Source organism: Mustela putorius, unplaced genomic scaffold (genome assembly GCF_011764305.1).
Source record: "Mustela putorius furo isolate JIRA1106 unplaced genomic scaffold, ASM1176430v1.1 tig00003858_pilon_pilon_pilon, whole genome shotgun sequence".
Taxonomy (NCBI): domain Eukaryota; kingdom Metazoa; phylum Chordata; class Mammalia; order Carnivora; family Mustelidae; genus Mustela; species Mustela putorius.
This window is the reverse complement of record NW_025422010.1, coordinates 52,120,713-52,137,582: the sequence shown is the minus strand read 5'-3', so window position 1 is coordinate 52,137,582 and position 16,870 is coordinate 52,120,713. Positions and strand designations below refer to the sequence as shown.

The following is a 16,870-nucleotide window of genomic DNA, read 5'->3' as shown; positions in this document are numbered from 1 at the left end:
ATGATTGTAAGCACCAAGCCGGCAATAAGTTTAGAAAGAGAATGCTGAACTGTGTTTGAAATCCTGGGCTGATTCTTGTCTGGAGTGGCGGGTGTGAAGCAGCTCTCCCTGAAAATAGGACGTGGCCAGATGCAACCTGCAAAGTTGAAGCTCCCTTCACGAAATCAGTCACAGGCCGAATCCAGTGCTGTGTGGCAGAAGAGTTTAGAGCTTTTCATCAGCATTTTGACAGTGAAATAATAAAGGTATAGAAAGTAGTTTTAAAAATCAGTTTGGTTTTACAAAGTAGCCAGTAAGATAACCATAAACAGAAGAAATCCAACAAGATGATTAGGATCAGAAGAGAACACAATCTCTAATGATATAACTGTCTAAAAAACCTGACCGTGACAATTTCCTAAATCTGTGGAAATCAAAGTTATCAGTCTTGTTCTCATACTAGTACTTATAGCCCGGAGGCCTGGGTTCTAATTCTTTCATTTACAGAATGGTATCTAAAATGCTTTTCCCAAGTCTTTCTTCTATAGACGTTAAAAACAAAAAAAATCCTAAAAACCTTGTTTTGCTCATTTACTTAAAGTCAACTCATAGCAATTTGCACTGTTTGAAGGGGGCAATATCATGGATAATAGAAAATAGCAAATAATTTTTGAAACGTTGTATTTGAGTCTTTGGAAAATGTTTTAGGTATTTGCATTTAAATAGCCATATGTCTCAAACTCTAGAAATTGCCAGCATTTCGAGCAAAATAGTGTATTCTTGCTGAAAGGATGAAGGAGTATGCTGTGTATTTGTAAAGCAGACTTTGTAAGTCGGGACTGACTTGGTTTCACATAGTAAGGCTAGAATTAGTAGCTGTGTAACCTTGGATCAATTATTTAACTTCTGTTTGACTCAGTTTCTTCAGTTATGAAGTGGTGATGATACCAGTTCTTATTTTAGGGGGTTCCTTTCAGGAAAAGATGGGATAAGATGCGGGTACATTGGGACGCCTGGGTGGCTCAGTTGGTTAGGCAGCTGCCTTCGGCTCAGGTCATGATCCCAGCGTCCTGGGATCAAGTCCCACATGGGGCTCCTTGCTCAGCAGGGAGCCTGCTTCTCCCTCTGCCTCTGCCTGCCATTCTGTCTGCCTGTGCTCGCTCTTTCCCCCTCTCTCTCTCTGATAAATAGATAAAATCTTTAAAAGAAAAAAAAAAGATGGGGATACATTGCACACAAGGCTTGGCACACAGGAGACAATTCTTACTCTACATGATGATACATGGTAAGATTCTCTCACCTGCTCATTGTTATTTTACTTACCCCTATAACTCTAGATATGTGGGGTAGAGGAAACACAGATCTTGCTTTTATTAACAGAATTACACGGAGTAGTTTACAAGGTCCATAATAGCCTGTAAGAGAGAGTTCCTGGGGCACCTGGGTGGCACAGTTGGCTAAATGTCTGACTCTTGGTTTCAGCGTGGGTTGTGACCTCAGGGTCACGAGACCAAGCTCCTTGTTTGGGCACTGGGCTCAGCCCAGAGTCTGCTTGGGATTCTCTCTCTCCCTCCCTCTGCCTCTTCCCCTTCCCCTTGCACTCACACATGCTCTCTCTGTCTCTCTCTCAAAGCAAACAAACAAATAAAGAGTCTCTGTACAGCGAGAGCTAGAAAGTACCCTGGAGACTGTCTGGTACATTCTCCTCTCTGTTTGGGCTCAGACTCCCATAGGCCAGTCATCTGCATCTTCCCCCTCTGCTGACTGAGAGCTCACTTCGCCCTAGGGGAGCCCATTCCAACGTAGGACAGTCAGTTCATTAAGAAACTTGTCATGGTGCTGGAGTAAAGTTTGCTTCTCTATAGTTTCCATTCGAGGGGCCTGGCTCAGGTGTCCATACAATTCAGAATAAGTTGCATTTCTATTTTTCGTGAAGATATTCCAGATACTTGAAGATGATTGTTATGTCTGTCTATTTCTGTGTCGGGTCAGCCATTTTGTAGACTTTCAACGATTTCTCTCACCTCAAAGATATGCTTGTGAGCCCTTCATAGGCCAGTGGATATATTCTACAGATGGGACTCAGGCAGAGTTTGAGGAGCAGAGCAGAATGGGACAGCTCGGGTGCACCCTGACCAAGACAAAGAAAAGCCAGGGAAGGGCTGTGACCGAGCAGTGTGAGTTTGAGTGCCAGCTCTGCCTCTTCTTAGCTGACAGAGGCTGTGGGCCTGTCCCTCAGCCTTCACATTGTCTGTTTTCCTCATAGGCATTTGTTCGTGTGACAATTCGTCTCCTCAGGTGCAACCCATCTCACCAACCGTTTTGATCCCATTTCTTCTTTGAACATATCACCTTTCCCTTCTTGCTTCATTACATTTATAACTATGATCGGCACACTGGTACGGGCGCATCCACTAATTAAAGTAAAATGTAAAACGTACCAAGTCCAACAGAGGCCTACAATAGAGCATTCGAAACCTATACGAGGTTATCCATAATGTCATCCATTTATTAAAGAAGTATTATTAGGCATTGACTATGTCACGTGGCTAGCATAACTATGCAAATTATCTTATTATTTGGGAAATGGATGACGTACCTTTAAATTGAAAACACGTGTGTTTGATAAGTAATGCATGGACATTAAACTTCTTCTCTGGTGGCAGTTCTCTGTCTGGGGTAATTTCACTTGCCAGGAGACATGTCACAATGTCCAGAGACATTTTTGGTGTGCACAGTTGGGGGGAAGGAAGCTACTGGAATCTAGCAGGTAGACAAGCAGCTAAGTATCTTACAACGCACAGATCAGCTCCTTTCTTACCTGTCCAATAAAGAATTTATAATTATCTGGCCCCAAATACCAGGGTAGAAGTTATAAAACCCTGCTCTAAGGGCGCCTGGGTGGCTCAGTCAGGTGTGTCTGACTCTTAATTTCCGCTCAGGTCATGGTCTCAGGGTCACGGGATGGCACCCCATATCTCAGGGAGTCTGCCTGAGATTCTGCCCCACTCCCTCTGCCTTTCCCCATCCCACACATACTCTCTCTCTCTCTCTCTCATAGATAAATCTTTAACAAACAAACAAACAAAACAACCCTGCTCTGGGGGAGGTGGTAGAAATGTACAGTGAGTACACTTTCAAACTGTAGAGTCCTAGGTTTGAAATCTGCCCTCAGTGACCCCCTAACCTTGGACTTCAGGGTTTGCAGATGCAAAACAAAGATGGGAGCAGTGCTGTCTTCACCGAGGGGACTAAGGATGTCATGCCTGTGAAGCACTCCACGTAGTGTCTGGCACGGAGGCGAGGACTGAATACGTGGTGGTTATTTTTATTGTTCTGTCTGCTTTCTCTCTGAATACTACGCATTTTAATGGACACAGGCGAGCTACTGTATACATAGATGTATCCAAAGAAAGGGATAGCACTTCTATATCATAAAGAAATCTGTTGTTTTCCTGTGTTTAAAGAAACGACCCTCAGCAACTTGATCTCCAAATGTTCACCAGCCCGTGAATCAGATGATCTGTGCTTAGCCGCCTGATGCATTCCACTGAGATGCTGGACTGCCAAGTGGACTAATTTTTTAATGACTACTTGAGGATTTTATTTCCAAATACCAGTATGCCTCCCATTTTTAGACAGACATAAATGTTCCCAGTGTTATGGAGATGAGAGCACAGGCGAGAGGAAAAGGTAAATAAAACTGTAACACTTCAAAACTACAATGTGGATGAAAATGTACTTTGACCGCTAGATACTTTTTGCTTTAAATACAGTCGGTAATGATGTTAGTGATAGCACAAAAAATGTTTAATATTTATTGGTAAGATGAACATCCTTGGGAGGTTCTTGCCAGTTGGTGCAAATTATGGGCACAGATTTAGATTCTTATTTAATATCTAAAAATGCACACAAGACCCGTGCTTTCCAGTGTGGCTGCTTTTTTCAGTGATGGGATGACAGTGCCTCTGCAAAGTCATACTCCAGACGAGACCTTGGATGCAGGGAATGGAGGGAACTGAAGAAGAGAGCCCTGGGAACTTGTATTGTCTTTGCATTAGAAAACGAAGACAAGGCAACCTTTGGGCCTGTGTGAGGGTGGGCACAGAGAGGGCTGTAATGTCCCGGTGGTTTTTCCCTGACCTGAAAGGCTGGCAAGTAGGTGATAATGTGTACTGTACAGGTTATTCAAAACATTTGCATGGAAGAAGATTTAAATACAGAGACTGAGTGTTTACTTCCATCTGTTCTGATACTTCTATCAGAGCGCTAATAATCTTTCAAATTAAAAGACATGTATTTGGTTGCCTTTAGAAATTACTTCTAAATGAAATTCCTTTAGCCAATTTCTAATTAAATTGCTGAATTACTTCCGTTGGCTTTAAAAAACAAATTATGGGAAGTTCATCGATTATTCATGATATGTACAAATTAACCACATATTAGGGCTTGATACGGGATTCAAAGACTTTGACTTTATACAATAAAATAAAGTGATAATGAGTATAATATGAAATCTTCATCGTGCCTTTGGGAAAATAGTATGCGTACAATAGTTTTAACTGCAGATTTTTATAAATACATTTAAAATACGTATGTATGTTCAGGTGCACACTTAAAATGTCTCTCCAGCAATTTGTAGCAACTACTCTTTCCAAAGCTGTATTGTAATTTGTTGGTGGAAAGTGAAAACCCAAGTGTGGTTCCATACAAAGATATCCGCTAGAGAACAAGAAAGCTGTGCTGTTCATTTTTTTTTTTTTAAGATTTTATTTATTTATTTGACAGAGATCACAATTAGGCAGAGAGGCAGGCAGACAGAGAGAGAGAGAGAGAGAGAAGGAAGCAGGCTCCCTGCTGAGCAGAGAGCCGGATATGGGGCTCGATCCCAGGACTCTGGGATCATGACCTGAGCTGAAGGCAGAGGCTTTAACCCACTGAGCCACCCAGGCGCCCCTGTGCTGTTCATTTTTTCATGCTATTTCGACCACAACCTTAACTCGAATCCTAGTAAACAACTCTCTCTGGGAACAAGGGGTAATTGAATCTTCATGCTAATTCTATCCTGGTCTTCTCTTGACTGCTAGCTCCCAATTATGCCAACATATTACACTATGTACTATTCTCTAGGAAAACACTAAAACCACCTTGTTTGTTCAACTAAGGTCAGACCTAAAAGGAAAACAGAAAGACCAGGCTGATGATTTACCTATAATGGACATTTTAGTTCCTTGTGGGCACCTGCTTTTTTTTTAAGGTTCACTTAGGTTATTTTAGTTATAGGTTATTTTAGGTTATTTTAGGTTATTTTAGTTATAAATCAGGTGCAAGAACAGGTAAGTGTAAGCGTATTGGTCACAAGTAATTCCAGTGTGCATTTCTGTCCTCCTGCCAGATGCTGAACACAGTGGTACAGGTGCGTGGTCAGCTTTGACCATTTGGCCATACTTCAGACAAACTCCAGTGACAACCGGAAGTAACCATTGCCATGGAGTGGAATAATTATTCTATTAATAACCCCTTAATTAGCTGATAGAAGATGGAACATGCAGCCATGTAGTCATAATTGGTCTAGTGAATCCTCGGGACTTCAAGGGTAGAATTTGTGTGACTACTTGTTGGGAATAATAACCATTTGGTGAAGTGTCATGTTCCTCCTGAAGAGTTAATGTGTATTTTTAATAACATACACGCGTAAACCCGATCAGTATTTAGGTAAAACTCGAAAACATGCCAAAACAAATGGAAAGCCTTCGAAGTTTTTCCTCTTTTCTTACCTTCCTCCTCTCCACAGCAGAAGGAACATTACGAATGAATGAACACCAGTAATGATTCTTATTATTGTCACAGGCATATCTTGCCAATTTAGAGAAATAATTTAAAGTAACAAAGACCAAGTATTTTACGTAAAATATTAAGAATTCATCGAACTTGACAGTTCCATTAATTCTCTTGTATTTTCCTTCTAAAAAATGAAATCATCCCATATTTATTGAGAATCTACTGTGTGTAAGATTCCAACGAGGAGCTATAGAACCATAAAGAAATATTTCTTCCATGCAAGATACCTCCTTGCTGTCAACATGGTCAAGGTGGTAGTTGGAAGAGGGGCCAAGCTTTTAATTAGATAGTTAACCATTCTTATACATAAAAAAAATGCCACTTTCAAAAGGCAGTGCTCTGTGATGTATTTGACATTTGTACTTTGCAGGACATGACCTGCCCTTACTGCTTTGGAAGAAGAAATGAGTAGTATTGTTATAACTTTACTTTGCATATTTTAAAAAGATAGACCAGTTTATAGCTTTCCTTACTCTTTTAGTGTAGTTATTAACTGATGTATTCCCATACCGAATGGGCTCTCTTTTATGATTCCTTAAAAAAAAAATTGCATATACCTTGAGGGGAATTGGACCGTTTGCATTGCACTTGAGCAATGCTTTGAGTTGAATATTTTTAGGGTTCTAAAATTAAGTTAATCCATATGTAATTAGGAACGTTCTTAACTAGACAGTCCTGGTTAGCAGGAGATTGGCAGGTTATTCTGAAAAACTATTTAGCAAACCATGAATAGCAATTAAATGAGAAAAGACTAAATTTCTCTTTAAAATGGGTTGTTGCCACAATTTAATGTGGCGATAGGATTTTCTATTTTTAATTGCTGTAGATAGTGCGTTTCATAAAGTATTTTGTCGTCTGAAATCTAGATAGTTCCATAATTTCGCACCACTTATGCTTTTTAACACTCAGTAAGTAATTCTGCCTTTGCAATCCCTTTTTATTCATGATGGGTAGAAGAAACTGAAGGTTGGTAAAGGTAGTTCTGTACCTCTTTAGCAAACTGAGATCAAATGCATATCTTGGAGAAATGAAGTATTTCTTTTCATGGGACTTTATGACCTCATGTAATTTAGCATGCTTACTTTATAACATAGTGCTTTTATCCACAGAACAATTATATTTAACGTTGATACTTAAAGATGTTCTTTTCTTTTTTTTTCATTCGAACAATGAGAACTTTGCTCCATATTCCATATCAATATGAGGATTCAGGGACACTTTAAACCTGATGCATAGATAACATCATTCTTCCTTCCCACCCCTGATACCAAGTACTTAATGCTCTCCACAGTCTCTCGCTCATTTCTTATTTGCAGAAGTCATTTTGAAAGGAATTTATGACGGTGCCATCTTTTAGTAAATAACAATAAGTCACAGTCTACTGCCTATAATAACTAGATGCTCGGCTGCTTAAAATCACCTTTATCACTTAAAATATGTTTTCTTTTGTCTCTAAATTAGCGTGAAAATACAGAGGAGGCTATTTCTTCAATTAAATGTAAAAGATTAATCACTAGGCAATTTGTTTTATAATAGAAAATAATTAAATGTCAAAAATGGAATGTTTACTTCTTAAACTTTAAATGCCTCTAAAAAAAAGTGTCGGAAGCACAAAAATTTAGTTCTATTTGCATATTTTTTGATTGAGCTGCTACTAAGGGTCTCACCTAACTGAAGTCTAGTAACTGACGCCCAGGTCACCTAATGCATTCATTCCTACTGTCTTCCTCAGACTGGTTTTAGAAGATGCCATATTTAGTCCATAACCAGAGTAGAACCTGGAGGGGAAGAAATGGCAGCAGTGGGTCACAGATGCAGTGTCCCCAGTGTTCTGGGGATATGAATATTGCTTTTCTTTTCTTTTTTCTTTTTTTTTTTTTTTAACACTAACTAGGATTTCCAGAGTACCATCCCAGGGAAACAAGTGAAGATAAAAGTGATGTGTTACTTTTCTATTTCTCCCTTGCTCGTATTTTTGCTGCTCTGCACTACTGATTCCAACAGCACTAGATCAGAATGAACAATTAACTGTCTAATTATTCTAGTCACAGCAGCCCACAATGAAATCTTTATTCCGTGTTTACAGCAATCTTTGGCAGAGGCTGTCTTGCTGTTTCTAAACTAAGAAGAACTGCCCTTTGGCTCCTCTGGGCATCAGCTGCCTTGGTTTCAGCCTCGGATGCCAATAATCAGACTTCTTTTTCTTCCAAAGTGGACATTTTTTTTTAGGGTGAAAAGACCTATTCTCATCACCCCCCCATATATTCTGGCTGATTTATGTTCTGGCCCCTGCAGCTCTTCCTTCCGTATCTCTTTACATTTTTCCTCTCTCCATAGAGCACCAGCAGGCGAAACCCCATTTTAAGTCCAAAATTGTAAAAAATGCTTAAGCAAACAGTGCTCACTACTATGAGGGGAGGAAAAGTACAACAACTGGTTTATGGGTAGAGGGAAGTCAAGGAAATCCCCTCTGCTTTTCTAAACTGCTCATTTTCGAGCTCAAAAGGCATTCAATAACTTCTCCACCAGGGGAAAACATACCCACTTTTCAGGGGCTCTCTTGATTACTTCCAACTATTTACTTAAATTCACCACCAGCTGCACGTCTTTGAGAAGCTTCAGAACTTGGGGAATATTTACAAATATGTAAGGGGCTGACAGAGTACGCCTGGATCTCTTTGAAACAGCAAGACAAAACTATTCTACTCTACAGTCGGGGATAGAGAAATGACCGCCAATCCAAAGGCAAGAGAAAGGCAGTACCTTAACGGAAGGGAGGAGGAAAAAGCACCTTGGTTAGCCCTCTTTGGACTGATGGAGTGTCTTTCCTGAATCTGGGAGCAGATGATAGCCACTGCTAGGTCCGCTGCCCTACACTGCTCAATTGCCCCCTGCCCCCCGAACATTTCCCTGCTCTGTGAGGGTGATGGCATCTTTTTTCCCATTCCAGTCTCCAAACCCTATGTGATGGTTCCCCTAACAACCCTTGGGTCTGGCCTCTCAGCCCCCAGCACTTAGCCCATTCGCATTGCCTTTCCTGTGAGAACTGGGTCATAAAATTTTACAGGGGAGAAAGGTAGAAGGAGGCGTTTCGGTAGTATCAACACTGATTAAATTCCCGGGCAACTCTCCCCAAATGAAAGATAATTTTTCTACAAGTATGCACAAGAATGTCAAGAATGCTAAGTCATTTTTATGTTTGTACTTTCCTTTTCCATTTTAATTTTACACTGCCACATGGCACACATGCTAAAAATGTGTCTCCGTAACCTGCAGTGTAGCAAACTTTTCACAAAACATTCAAATCTCGTATTTTATAGACTGTCCTTTCCCAGGATGCTCCAAGCGTTTTTTGGGGATGTGAAATTAGATCATCTCACGACAACTGTCCTATTAGAAAGGCATGGCTACTCGTGCATTGGCAAATAGAGAAAATCAGAAGCACGGGAAAGGAAAGGTCACACCAAAGTCAGCGGCGACCGCCTTAAGTAGACTCTGAGAGCTTGGTTTGCCAATTTATACTACTTCCCACTTGCTCTTCATTTGTCTCTCTGCTCTGGCAGAAAGGGATACGGCCAGTGAAGAGGCTTGACCTCATCTCCTGTACTTGGCTTAGCTCTGACACGCCGTTCTCCCCACACTCTTGCCCTGTTTTCTCCATCATCAGCTGGCCAGCTCTCACCAGGGGCCAAGCCAAGAGGAGGCAAGCGCAGGTGCCCTTGTGGCTGCCTCCAGTGTTGGGAACCGAAGCCTGCCCCTGCCAGGTCACATGCCCAGTGGGGCTGCGAGGGTCACCCGAAGATAAAAATTAATTCCCAGATTGTATAAATACAAGAAAGGAGAAAGCTGGGTCATGGACGGAGTTCACAATTGGCACTGACCCCACTGCTCCCCAGCCTCAGATTAGGCTGAGGAAGGCGAGCTGATGGAAGTCCGTCTCTAGCATGGGCGCAGTCACAGTATACAGTTGCGACTTTTTGTTTCTGTGTTTTTAAGTCGCTCCGATTCCTTAGCTGTGTCTCTGACACCACCACGGTATTGCCTTTGATGGGAGGACATCAGAGACTAGCAGGGAGCAGGGGACATTTTATTTGGGGAGGGGCAGACTCAGTTTCCAGGCGACCTATTAACAGAAGACAAAATACTTCCTGGCGGTTGTGCCAGTAACAACAGCAGCAATAGTAATAGTAATGACGATGACAATATATAAAGGCACAGTGAAGCCTGAATCCACCAGGATCCAACCCCTCCGCCCCACCCCCAGGTGTTGTGCTGCCAGCCCTCTGTCTCTGCCAGGTCTCAGCACACAGAAAAGGGCTCTGGCAGTGCCTCCAGGCTGCCCTCCAGGTTCCATCCCCCACCCCCGCGCCCCCGAGGTGGATAGCCAGGCCGAGTCTCCTGCTTCAGCCCAAGTCCAGCCCCCAGTCTCTCCAGTTGCTAAGGGCGGGCTGGGACTCAGCGTTTGCGTTTCTTGGACGCATCTGCAACTTTCACCCTATCCGACCTCCTAGCAGCCTCCTCTCCCCAGCTCTCACCCCACGGCCACCACGGCGGGCAAATCCCAAACACCCCGAGCACAATTCAGAGCTTTCCCTGGGAGTGTCGGGCCCGGAGACAGGAAATCCGGGGAGTTGGCGATGTCCGGCAGGTGGCGGGGACCCGAGTCACCACCACATTCTCCTCCCACCGCTGAGCTCGAGCGGGGGCGCGGCGAGAGGCGCGGGCTGCGACCGGCCCCGCAGGCGTCCGAGCCTCCCCGGAGCCTTGCTCTCCGGTCCCCCTTCCCGGGGCGCATCCCCGAGTTGGGGACGCAGCCAGCTCTCGCCCATCGGCAGCCAGACGGAGGCGCCGCCGCCCTCGGGGAAACGAGGGCGAAGCCGGGTCCAAGCGCCCCCGCGAGCCGCGCTCTTGGGTCCTCGGTCCCCACGTCCCCGCGCGCGCAGCCCCCGCCACCGGCGCTCAGCGTCCTCCGTCCGCCCCGCTGCGCCCCAGCTCCCTGCCCCCGGGAAGCAGCTCCCCAGCCCGGGCGGCTCCTTCACGTCCCCTTCCCCCAAAGTCCGAGGAAGTCCAACTCCGAGCGGCCCGCAGGCTTGCCGCGGCGGCGGGGACCTGCCGAGAGAGCATGGCGCGGAGAGGGACAGAGCGCCGCGCCGGGGGGCTGCTGCCCGGAGAGAGCGGGCACCGGCTCCCTGCGCCTCCAGCTTCCGGAGCCTGGGGACAAACGCGCGGGCCCCCACCCGAGCACTCCCCTTTACCTGGCACGGCCGGCGACTCTCCGGGGACGTTCGGTCCGGACTCCTTCGGGGCGGGCGTCCAGGTCACATCGCTGCCAACCCCGCCGGGCGGCAGGTGTCCCGCTGCGTCCCTTCGCCTCCGCTTGCGACGTGCCCCCGCCCCCCACCCCCCTACCCCCTGTATCAAAAGTGTCACAGCTTTTCTGCCTTCGGATCTTTCGCAAAGTCTCCGCGCGGTCGCCAGGAGTTGGGCTGCAATGCCAGGCGCGCCAACCCCGCGGATGCCCTGCCCCGCCCTCCCGCGGCCCCCTGCGCTCGGCCCGGCCGGGGAGAAGAGCCGCCTCGTCGCGGTCACCGTCCCCGGAGCGCGGCGCGCGGTCCGCCTCCCCTCCCTCGCGCCTTCCCTAGCCCGAGTGGCTGCCGCCTGTCTGTGCCGCGGGTCCTCATTCCCCTGCTCATGAATATTCTGACAGAGGCTAATGCCGTGGAAGTAAATTGAATTAGCCAATTGGTGCCAGGAATGTGCGCTCCTTCCTTCTGAGGAGCTGTCTGGAACCCCACCAGATGAAAGCAATTAGAGTCCGGTTGGCACCCTGTGGTTCAGAGCAGTGAGGGGCAAAATGGGTTAATTCTTTAAATGCAGTTTAGATACCACATTTACATGTTTAAACCCCTCTATTGGCTGAGAGAGTAAGGGAGTGTTGAGAAGGAGCCAGGGGGAAGGAGGTAGGAAGTCCTGGGGGCAGAGGGGAGGGTGTCGACCCCCAAACTCCCCCGAAGTCGAAGCGACTTACTCTGCATAGATTCCGGATTCCGGAAGAGGTAGTTAATGAGAACTGGAAAAGATAGGCAAACGGGATCAGAAAGGAGATGAATTTCGACCTGGGTTTAACCTTGACCTTGAGGATTCCACAGACATAATTTTCAGGAGCAGGAGTGGGGAGAGATGGTAGACGGAGAGGAAAACCTCTATCATTTACTTTTAAGAATTTCTCCGAATGCTGTCATTTACTGTCTTTGTCCTCGTAGCAAAACCATAGGGTTTTAAACCTTTGGGTGAGGCAGAGATGGGGCAGAGTTCCCTGCAGGACAGCGTTTTCTGAGGAGGAAGCTGAGGCCATCCTCAGGTGAGGGGAGCCTTCTGAATGACACAGTAACTATGACAAGGCCGTTCCAGAAGGCAGTTTCTGACTATAGTCCAAACTTTTTGGCTGTGGGGCCAGACAAAGTCGACAGGAGTGACAGCTTCTCCTTTGTCCTGCCTCCTACCCTCCAGTGCCAAGTTCTTCAGAAGTTACTGACTACATTTACTGACTACTGACTAGATTTAATCCGTGGGACTCCCTCTGTTCCCCTTTCCGCATCCACATCTCTCTCTTTCTTTAAAGTCTTCAGGTGGGGGCACCTCGGTGGCTCAGTGGGTGAAGCCCCTGCCTTTGGCCCAGGTCAGGATCTCACGGTCCTGGGATGGAGCCCTGTGTTGGGCTCTCTGCTCAGCAGGGGGCCCGCTTCCCCCCTCTCTCTCTGCCTGCCTCTCTGCCTACTTGTGATCTCTCTCTCTCTCTCTGCCAAATAAATAAATCAAAACTTAAAAAAATTTAAAGTCTTCAGGTGGATTGCTTCTAGGATTTTTTAAAATAATATTAAAATACTTAAAATATTTAATAATATTTTTCAAATATTATTTGACAGACAGAGATCTGTCAAATGGGCAGAGAGGTAGGCAGAGAGGTAGGCAGAGAGAGAGGAGGAAACAGGTTCCCTGCTGAGCAGAGACCCAGATGCGGGGCTTGATCCCAGTATCCTGGGATCATGACCTGAGCCCAAGGCAGAGGCTTTAACCCACTGAGCCACCCAGCCGCCCTGCTTCTAGGATTTCTACCCCCCCACCCCCATTACTGATTTTCTAAATAAATAAACTTATTTTGGGACGCTTGGGTGGCTCAGTTGGTTGGGCGGCTGCCTTCAGCTCGGGTCATGATCCCAGCATCCTGGGATGGAGTCCCACATCCGGCTCCTTGCTCCACAGGGAGCCCGCTTCTCCCTCTGCCTCTGCTGCCACTCTGCCTGCCTGTGCGCGCTCTCTCTCTCTCTCTCTCTCTCTGGCAAATAAATAAATAAAATCCTTAAAAAAAAAAAAAGAAACGTATTTTGATGAATTGATTGGTTACTAAATGTTTTACCTGTACTTGTGGTACTTGTGGCCAAATGATCTATGTATCAACATCTGATAAAAGGATATGTATAAGCAACTGATAAAATCCCCAAATTTGCGCTGATGGAAATAAATACCCCGGTTAAGGCAGTTATGCCATATTTTAATAGGTTTCAGCAAAGCTTAGGATTGGAACTCCCAGTTATAACAGTAACTATTACTTCAGCGGCCAGTGTTTATTGAGAACTTGTCATGTGACAGACACACATTATGGGAATCATCTCATTCAAACTTCCTAACTACTCTGTTCAATATGCACTATTATTTTTCCATTTTAATAGATGAGAAAGGTGTGGCTCAGAAAGGTAAGTAGTATATATGATGGGGGGAGATGGCGAAGATGAACTCTGATTCGAAGCAGCCTAATCAATACGCCAGAGTCTTCAGGTCCCCAGGAGCTTATACTGCCTTCTCTAGAAAGAGAAGTTTCTGTTTAGTTGAGGTGATTTCTCCTTGGTGATTAATTCCCTACCAAAATTTAGAGAAAAAACAAAACAGGTTTTTGTTTGTTTGTTTGTTTGGGGGGGCATGGTGTGCTTAGTTTCATTGTTACCATGTTGGGCCATAGGATGCCTGCATATTTGGTCAGTGTTATTCTGGGTGTTTCTCTGAGGGTGTTTTGGGTGAGATTAACATTTAAATTGGTAGACTAAATAAAGCAGATTGCTCTTCTCAGTATGGGTGGGCTGCATTCAATCAGTTGAAGTCCCAAATAGAATAAAAAGGCTGGCCCTCTGAGTGAGTGAATTCTCCTGCCTGATGGCCTTGGAATTGGGAATTTCTGGGAGCTTCTGCAGGTTTTGGACTTGCCAGCCTCCATAAATGTATGAGTCAATTCCTTATTATTTGTCACCTATTGGTTCGTTTTTTCAGGGAACCCTGACTAATACAGATGGATGCCTTCAGTAAATACTACTATTTGTGAATTTCCCATGAATGTCTGAATATTTCCATCCACCAGCTCATACTGTATAGTATACAATAAATACAGTTTTTTTTTACTTAAAGTTTTTTTTTTTACTTAAGGTTTTCTAAACCCATTATTAATAAGGGAGGAAAAATTATATGTATACATATTTATATGGATGAGACTTCATCAGATTTTAATAAAATCTTTGAAGAATTCAACAATGGACTATGGTAGGTTTGCTTAAAGCAAGGTTTATAGATAGACGAGGGGAGAAATTTTAATATTACAGTGTTAGGAGTAAAAATGATAGAGCTAAATCTCTGAATTCAACAGTTGTTGAGTGTATTAAATGTAAGGCACATTTCTATTCAAAGATTTTCTATTGAAGTTCACAGTCAGATCACTTAAAACAGTTGAGGGTCTGCCATATTTTATTCTCTGAAACTTTGGGTAGTTTAAAACCCTTTGTAAAAAAAAAGTATATACTGTTTTATCCCTGTACTAAATATTTAATATTTTCCCCATCATGATTCTTCCCTTACAATGCTCCGTTGGATCTTTCTTTTATGGAGAGTATCCTCTTAGGATTTAGAGGCAATATATCACAGAAAAGTCTTCCGATGTTGGAATGTTTATTTATATGAATATGTTAACATGATTTTAGGGTCCATCAAATGTTACCAGGATGAGTGCTTTCCATATGTCCCCCAGAGTTCAGTGGGCAGTGTTGGGGGAGGGCTGTGAGAGTCCGAGATAGGACAGTGGGTTGGGAGTGTGTGGCAGTCTTGGGCAAGCCATTCCCCTTTGGAGCTGGCCAAGTTAGCCCCTCTGCAAAGTGGAAATAATAATACTGTATTTATTGGGTCCTTTGCTATTTACAAATTGCTTGCCCATATGCTGTCTCATTCTATCCTCCTAGTAATTCCATCCTCCTTATAAATTCAGCATTGTTTCCATATGTAATTGACGAGGAATATGAAGCTCCCAGAAATGCAGTGGCACTCTGAGCTTCTCCTAGAAACAGATAGAATGGGGACTTTGATCCGCTGACAAAGTCACCTTCTCAGTGAAGCCATCTTTTATCTCTCTCTCTGCCTAGCCTCCCTCCTGCAACCCCCCCCCACGCACACACACCACTTCTTTTTCCAGTAGAAATACAATCCTCTTCTTTGTGTTCCCCTAGGATGTCTAAGATGCACAAAGAAATAATTAGAACACAATGTGTTGTCTCTACCACTAACCAAGAGCAACCTGAAATCAGGAACCTTGTCTTAATCACTTTTGTATCCCCAAATTTAGCTTCGTGGGAGGCATTCGGAAAGCCCACCAACACCAATTATGCACACTTCAGAAAATGTGTCCCATTGGCTTTCCTGGGCTCTTAGGATTAAATGTAATAGTTGGCAGGGGGTTTGGGAAATTTAAAAATACCATGTAATGATATTATTATTATTGGTCAAAAGTAGATTCAGAAATATAGCAACTTTAGCCTTGACCTCTGGCTGATAAATTGCATGGGTGAGAAAGCAGTTTGATCATTTTTATGTCAGCTACTGTTATTTAGGACATGGATGGATAACACTTGCTCAAATTATAATCATCTGGTTAATAGTAGTACTACACCGGCCCATTAAGCAAGAAGGTATTAGTCTGGGAAAGGTGAGTGAATGTGGGGTGTGTGTGTGTGTGTGTGTGTGTGTGTGTAATCTTTCTGCAGTTTTGAGGGTATTTTCTGTGAATGAGCAGCTTCAGTTTCGAGGATGGCCATATTTCTCTAAGGAAGGGATTGGCTTTTTTCCTATGGGATGATCTTTAGTAAGAGCTCCCAAGGTCACCGAGCTAATGACAAAGCTGGGGCTCTTGACCCTCGTTGAGTATTATTTTTGCTACCCCACAGTGACCCTGATTGGCAGCCACTGCGCATCCAGTGTGGTTTATGGTTTTACAATTGAGATAAGTGCTAAGCAGCTCAATCCCTCCTTGTAATTAGTCTCCTGAGTCAGCAAATACCCTTCCAATGCAATTTCATGATCTAGATGATCAGTTTTACTCATTCCAGATATTTTTTTGGATTTGTAATGGTAATTACTTAGTAGAACTGATGACAGTGACCCATTAAAAACACTTTTGTGGCTTCATAGCCTGTCTGACCTTAAGTATTCATTACAGAACTGTTGTTATAATAAACACACACACACATGTTCACAAAACCAAGACGAAGTCGCTCTTCATCTACATATTCTTCTCTGGAGCGTTGATGGATGAGTCGGATGATGTCTCTGTACTGATTTCACTAAGGCCATTTGCAGTTCTGTGTTACTTTACTTTTGTTTTGGTGTAACATGTGCATTTATTCTGTCTTTTGAATTTGTAGGTTCATTAGTGACTTTCCGTCATCCTCCGAAGAAATTGTTTCCCTCGCGGTAGATGCCTGTCAGTTTCTGTCTGTTTCACTGTGTTTGTGACTCTGGTAGGAGGTAAACGCACCCCATCACCACCACGGCCAAGGGGAACCGGCTGTAGAAACATTCAGTGCTTGTGACGACATTCTGGGAGCTGACGCTGCTGGTCCAGTCAGTCAAATCCGGCAGACGTGAATACATATCCTTGCTGTGGGCAAGGTGCTGTGCTCGTTATTAAAGGGGTTTCAAAGAGAAATTAAAACCAGTGACTGCTCTCAGGGAGTTTATA

At 44.3% G+C, this 16,870-nt stretch overlaps 1 protein-coding gene across 1 annotated transcript in view; it reads right to left on the bottom strand.

The window, feature by feature from the left end:
* Positions 1-11,487, bottom strand: part of CDH20 (cadherin 20) — a 204,938-nt gene extending 193,451 nt beyond the window's left edge. Inside the window, exon 1 of the mRNA XM_004745586.3 lies at positions 11,076-11,487. The gene's annotated coding sequence lies outside the window, so the exon portion shown is untranslated. The remainder of the gene's footprint in view (positions 1-11,075) is intronic.
* Positions 11,488-16,870: the final 5,383 nt, after the last annotated feature.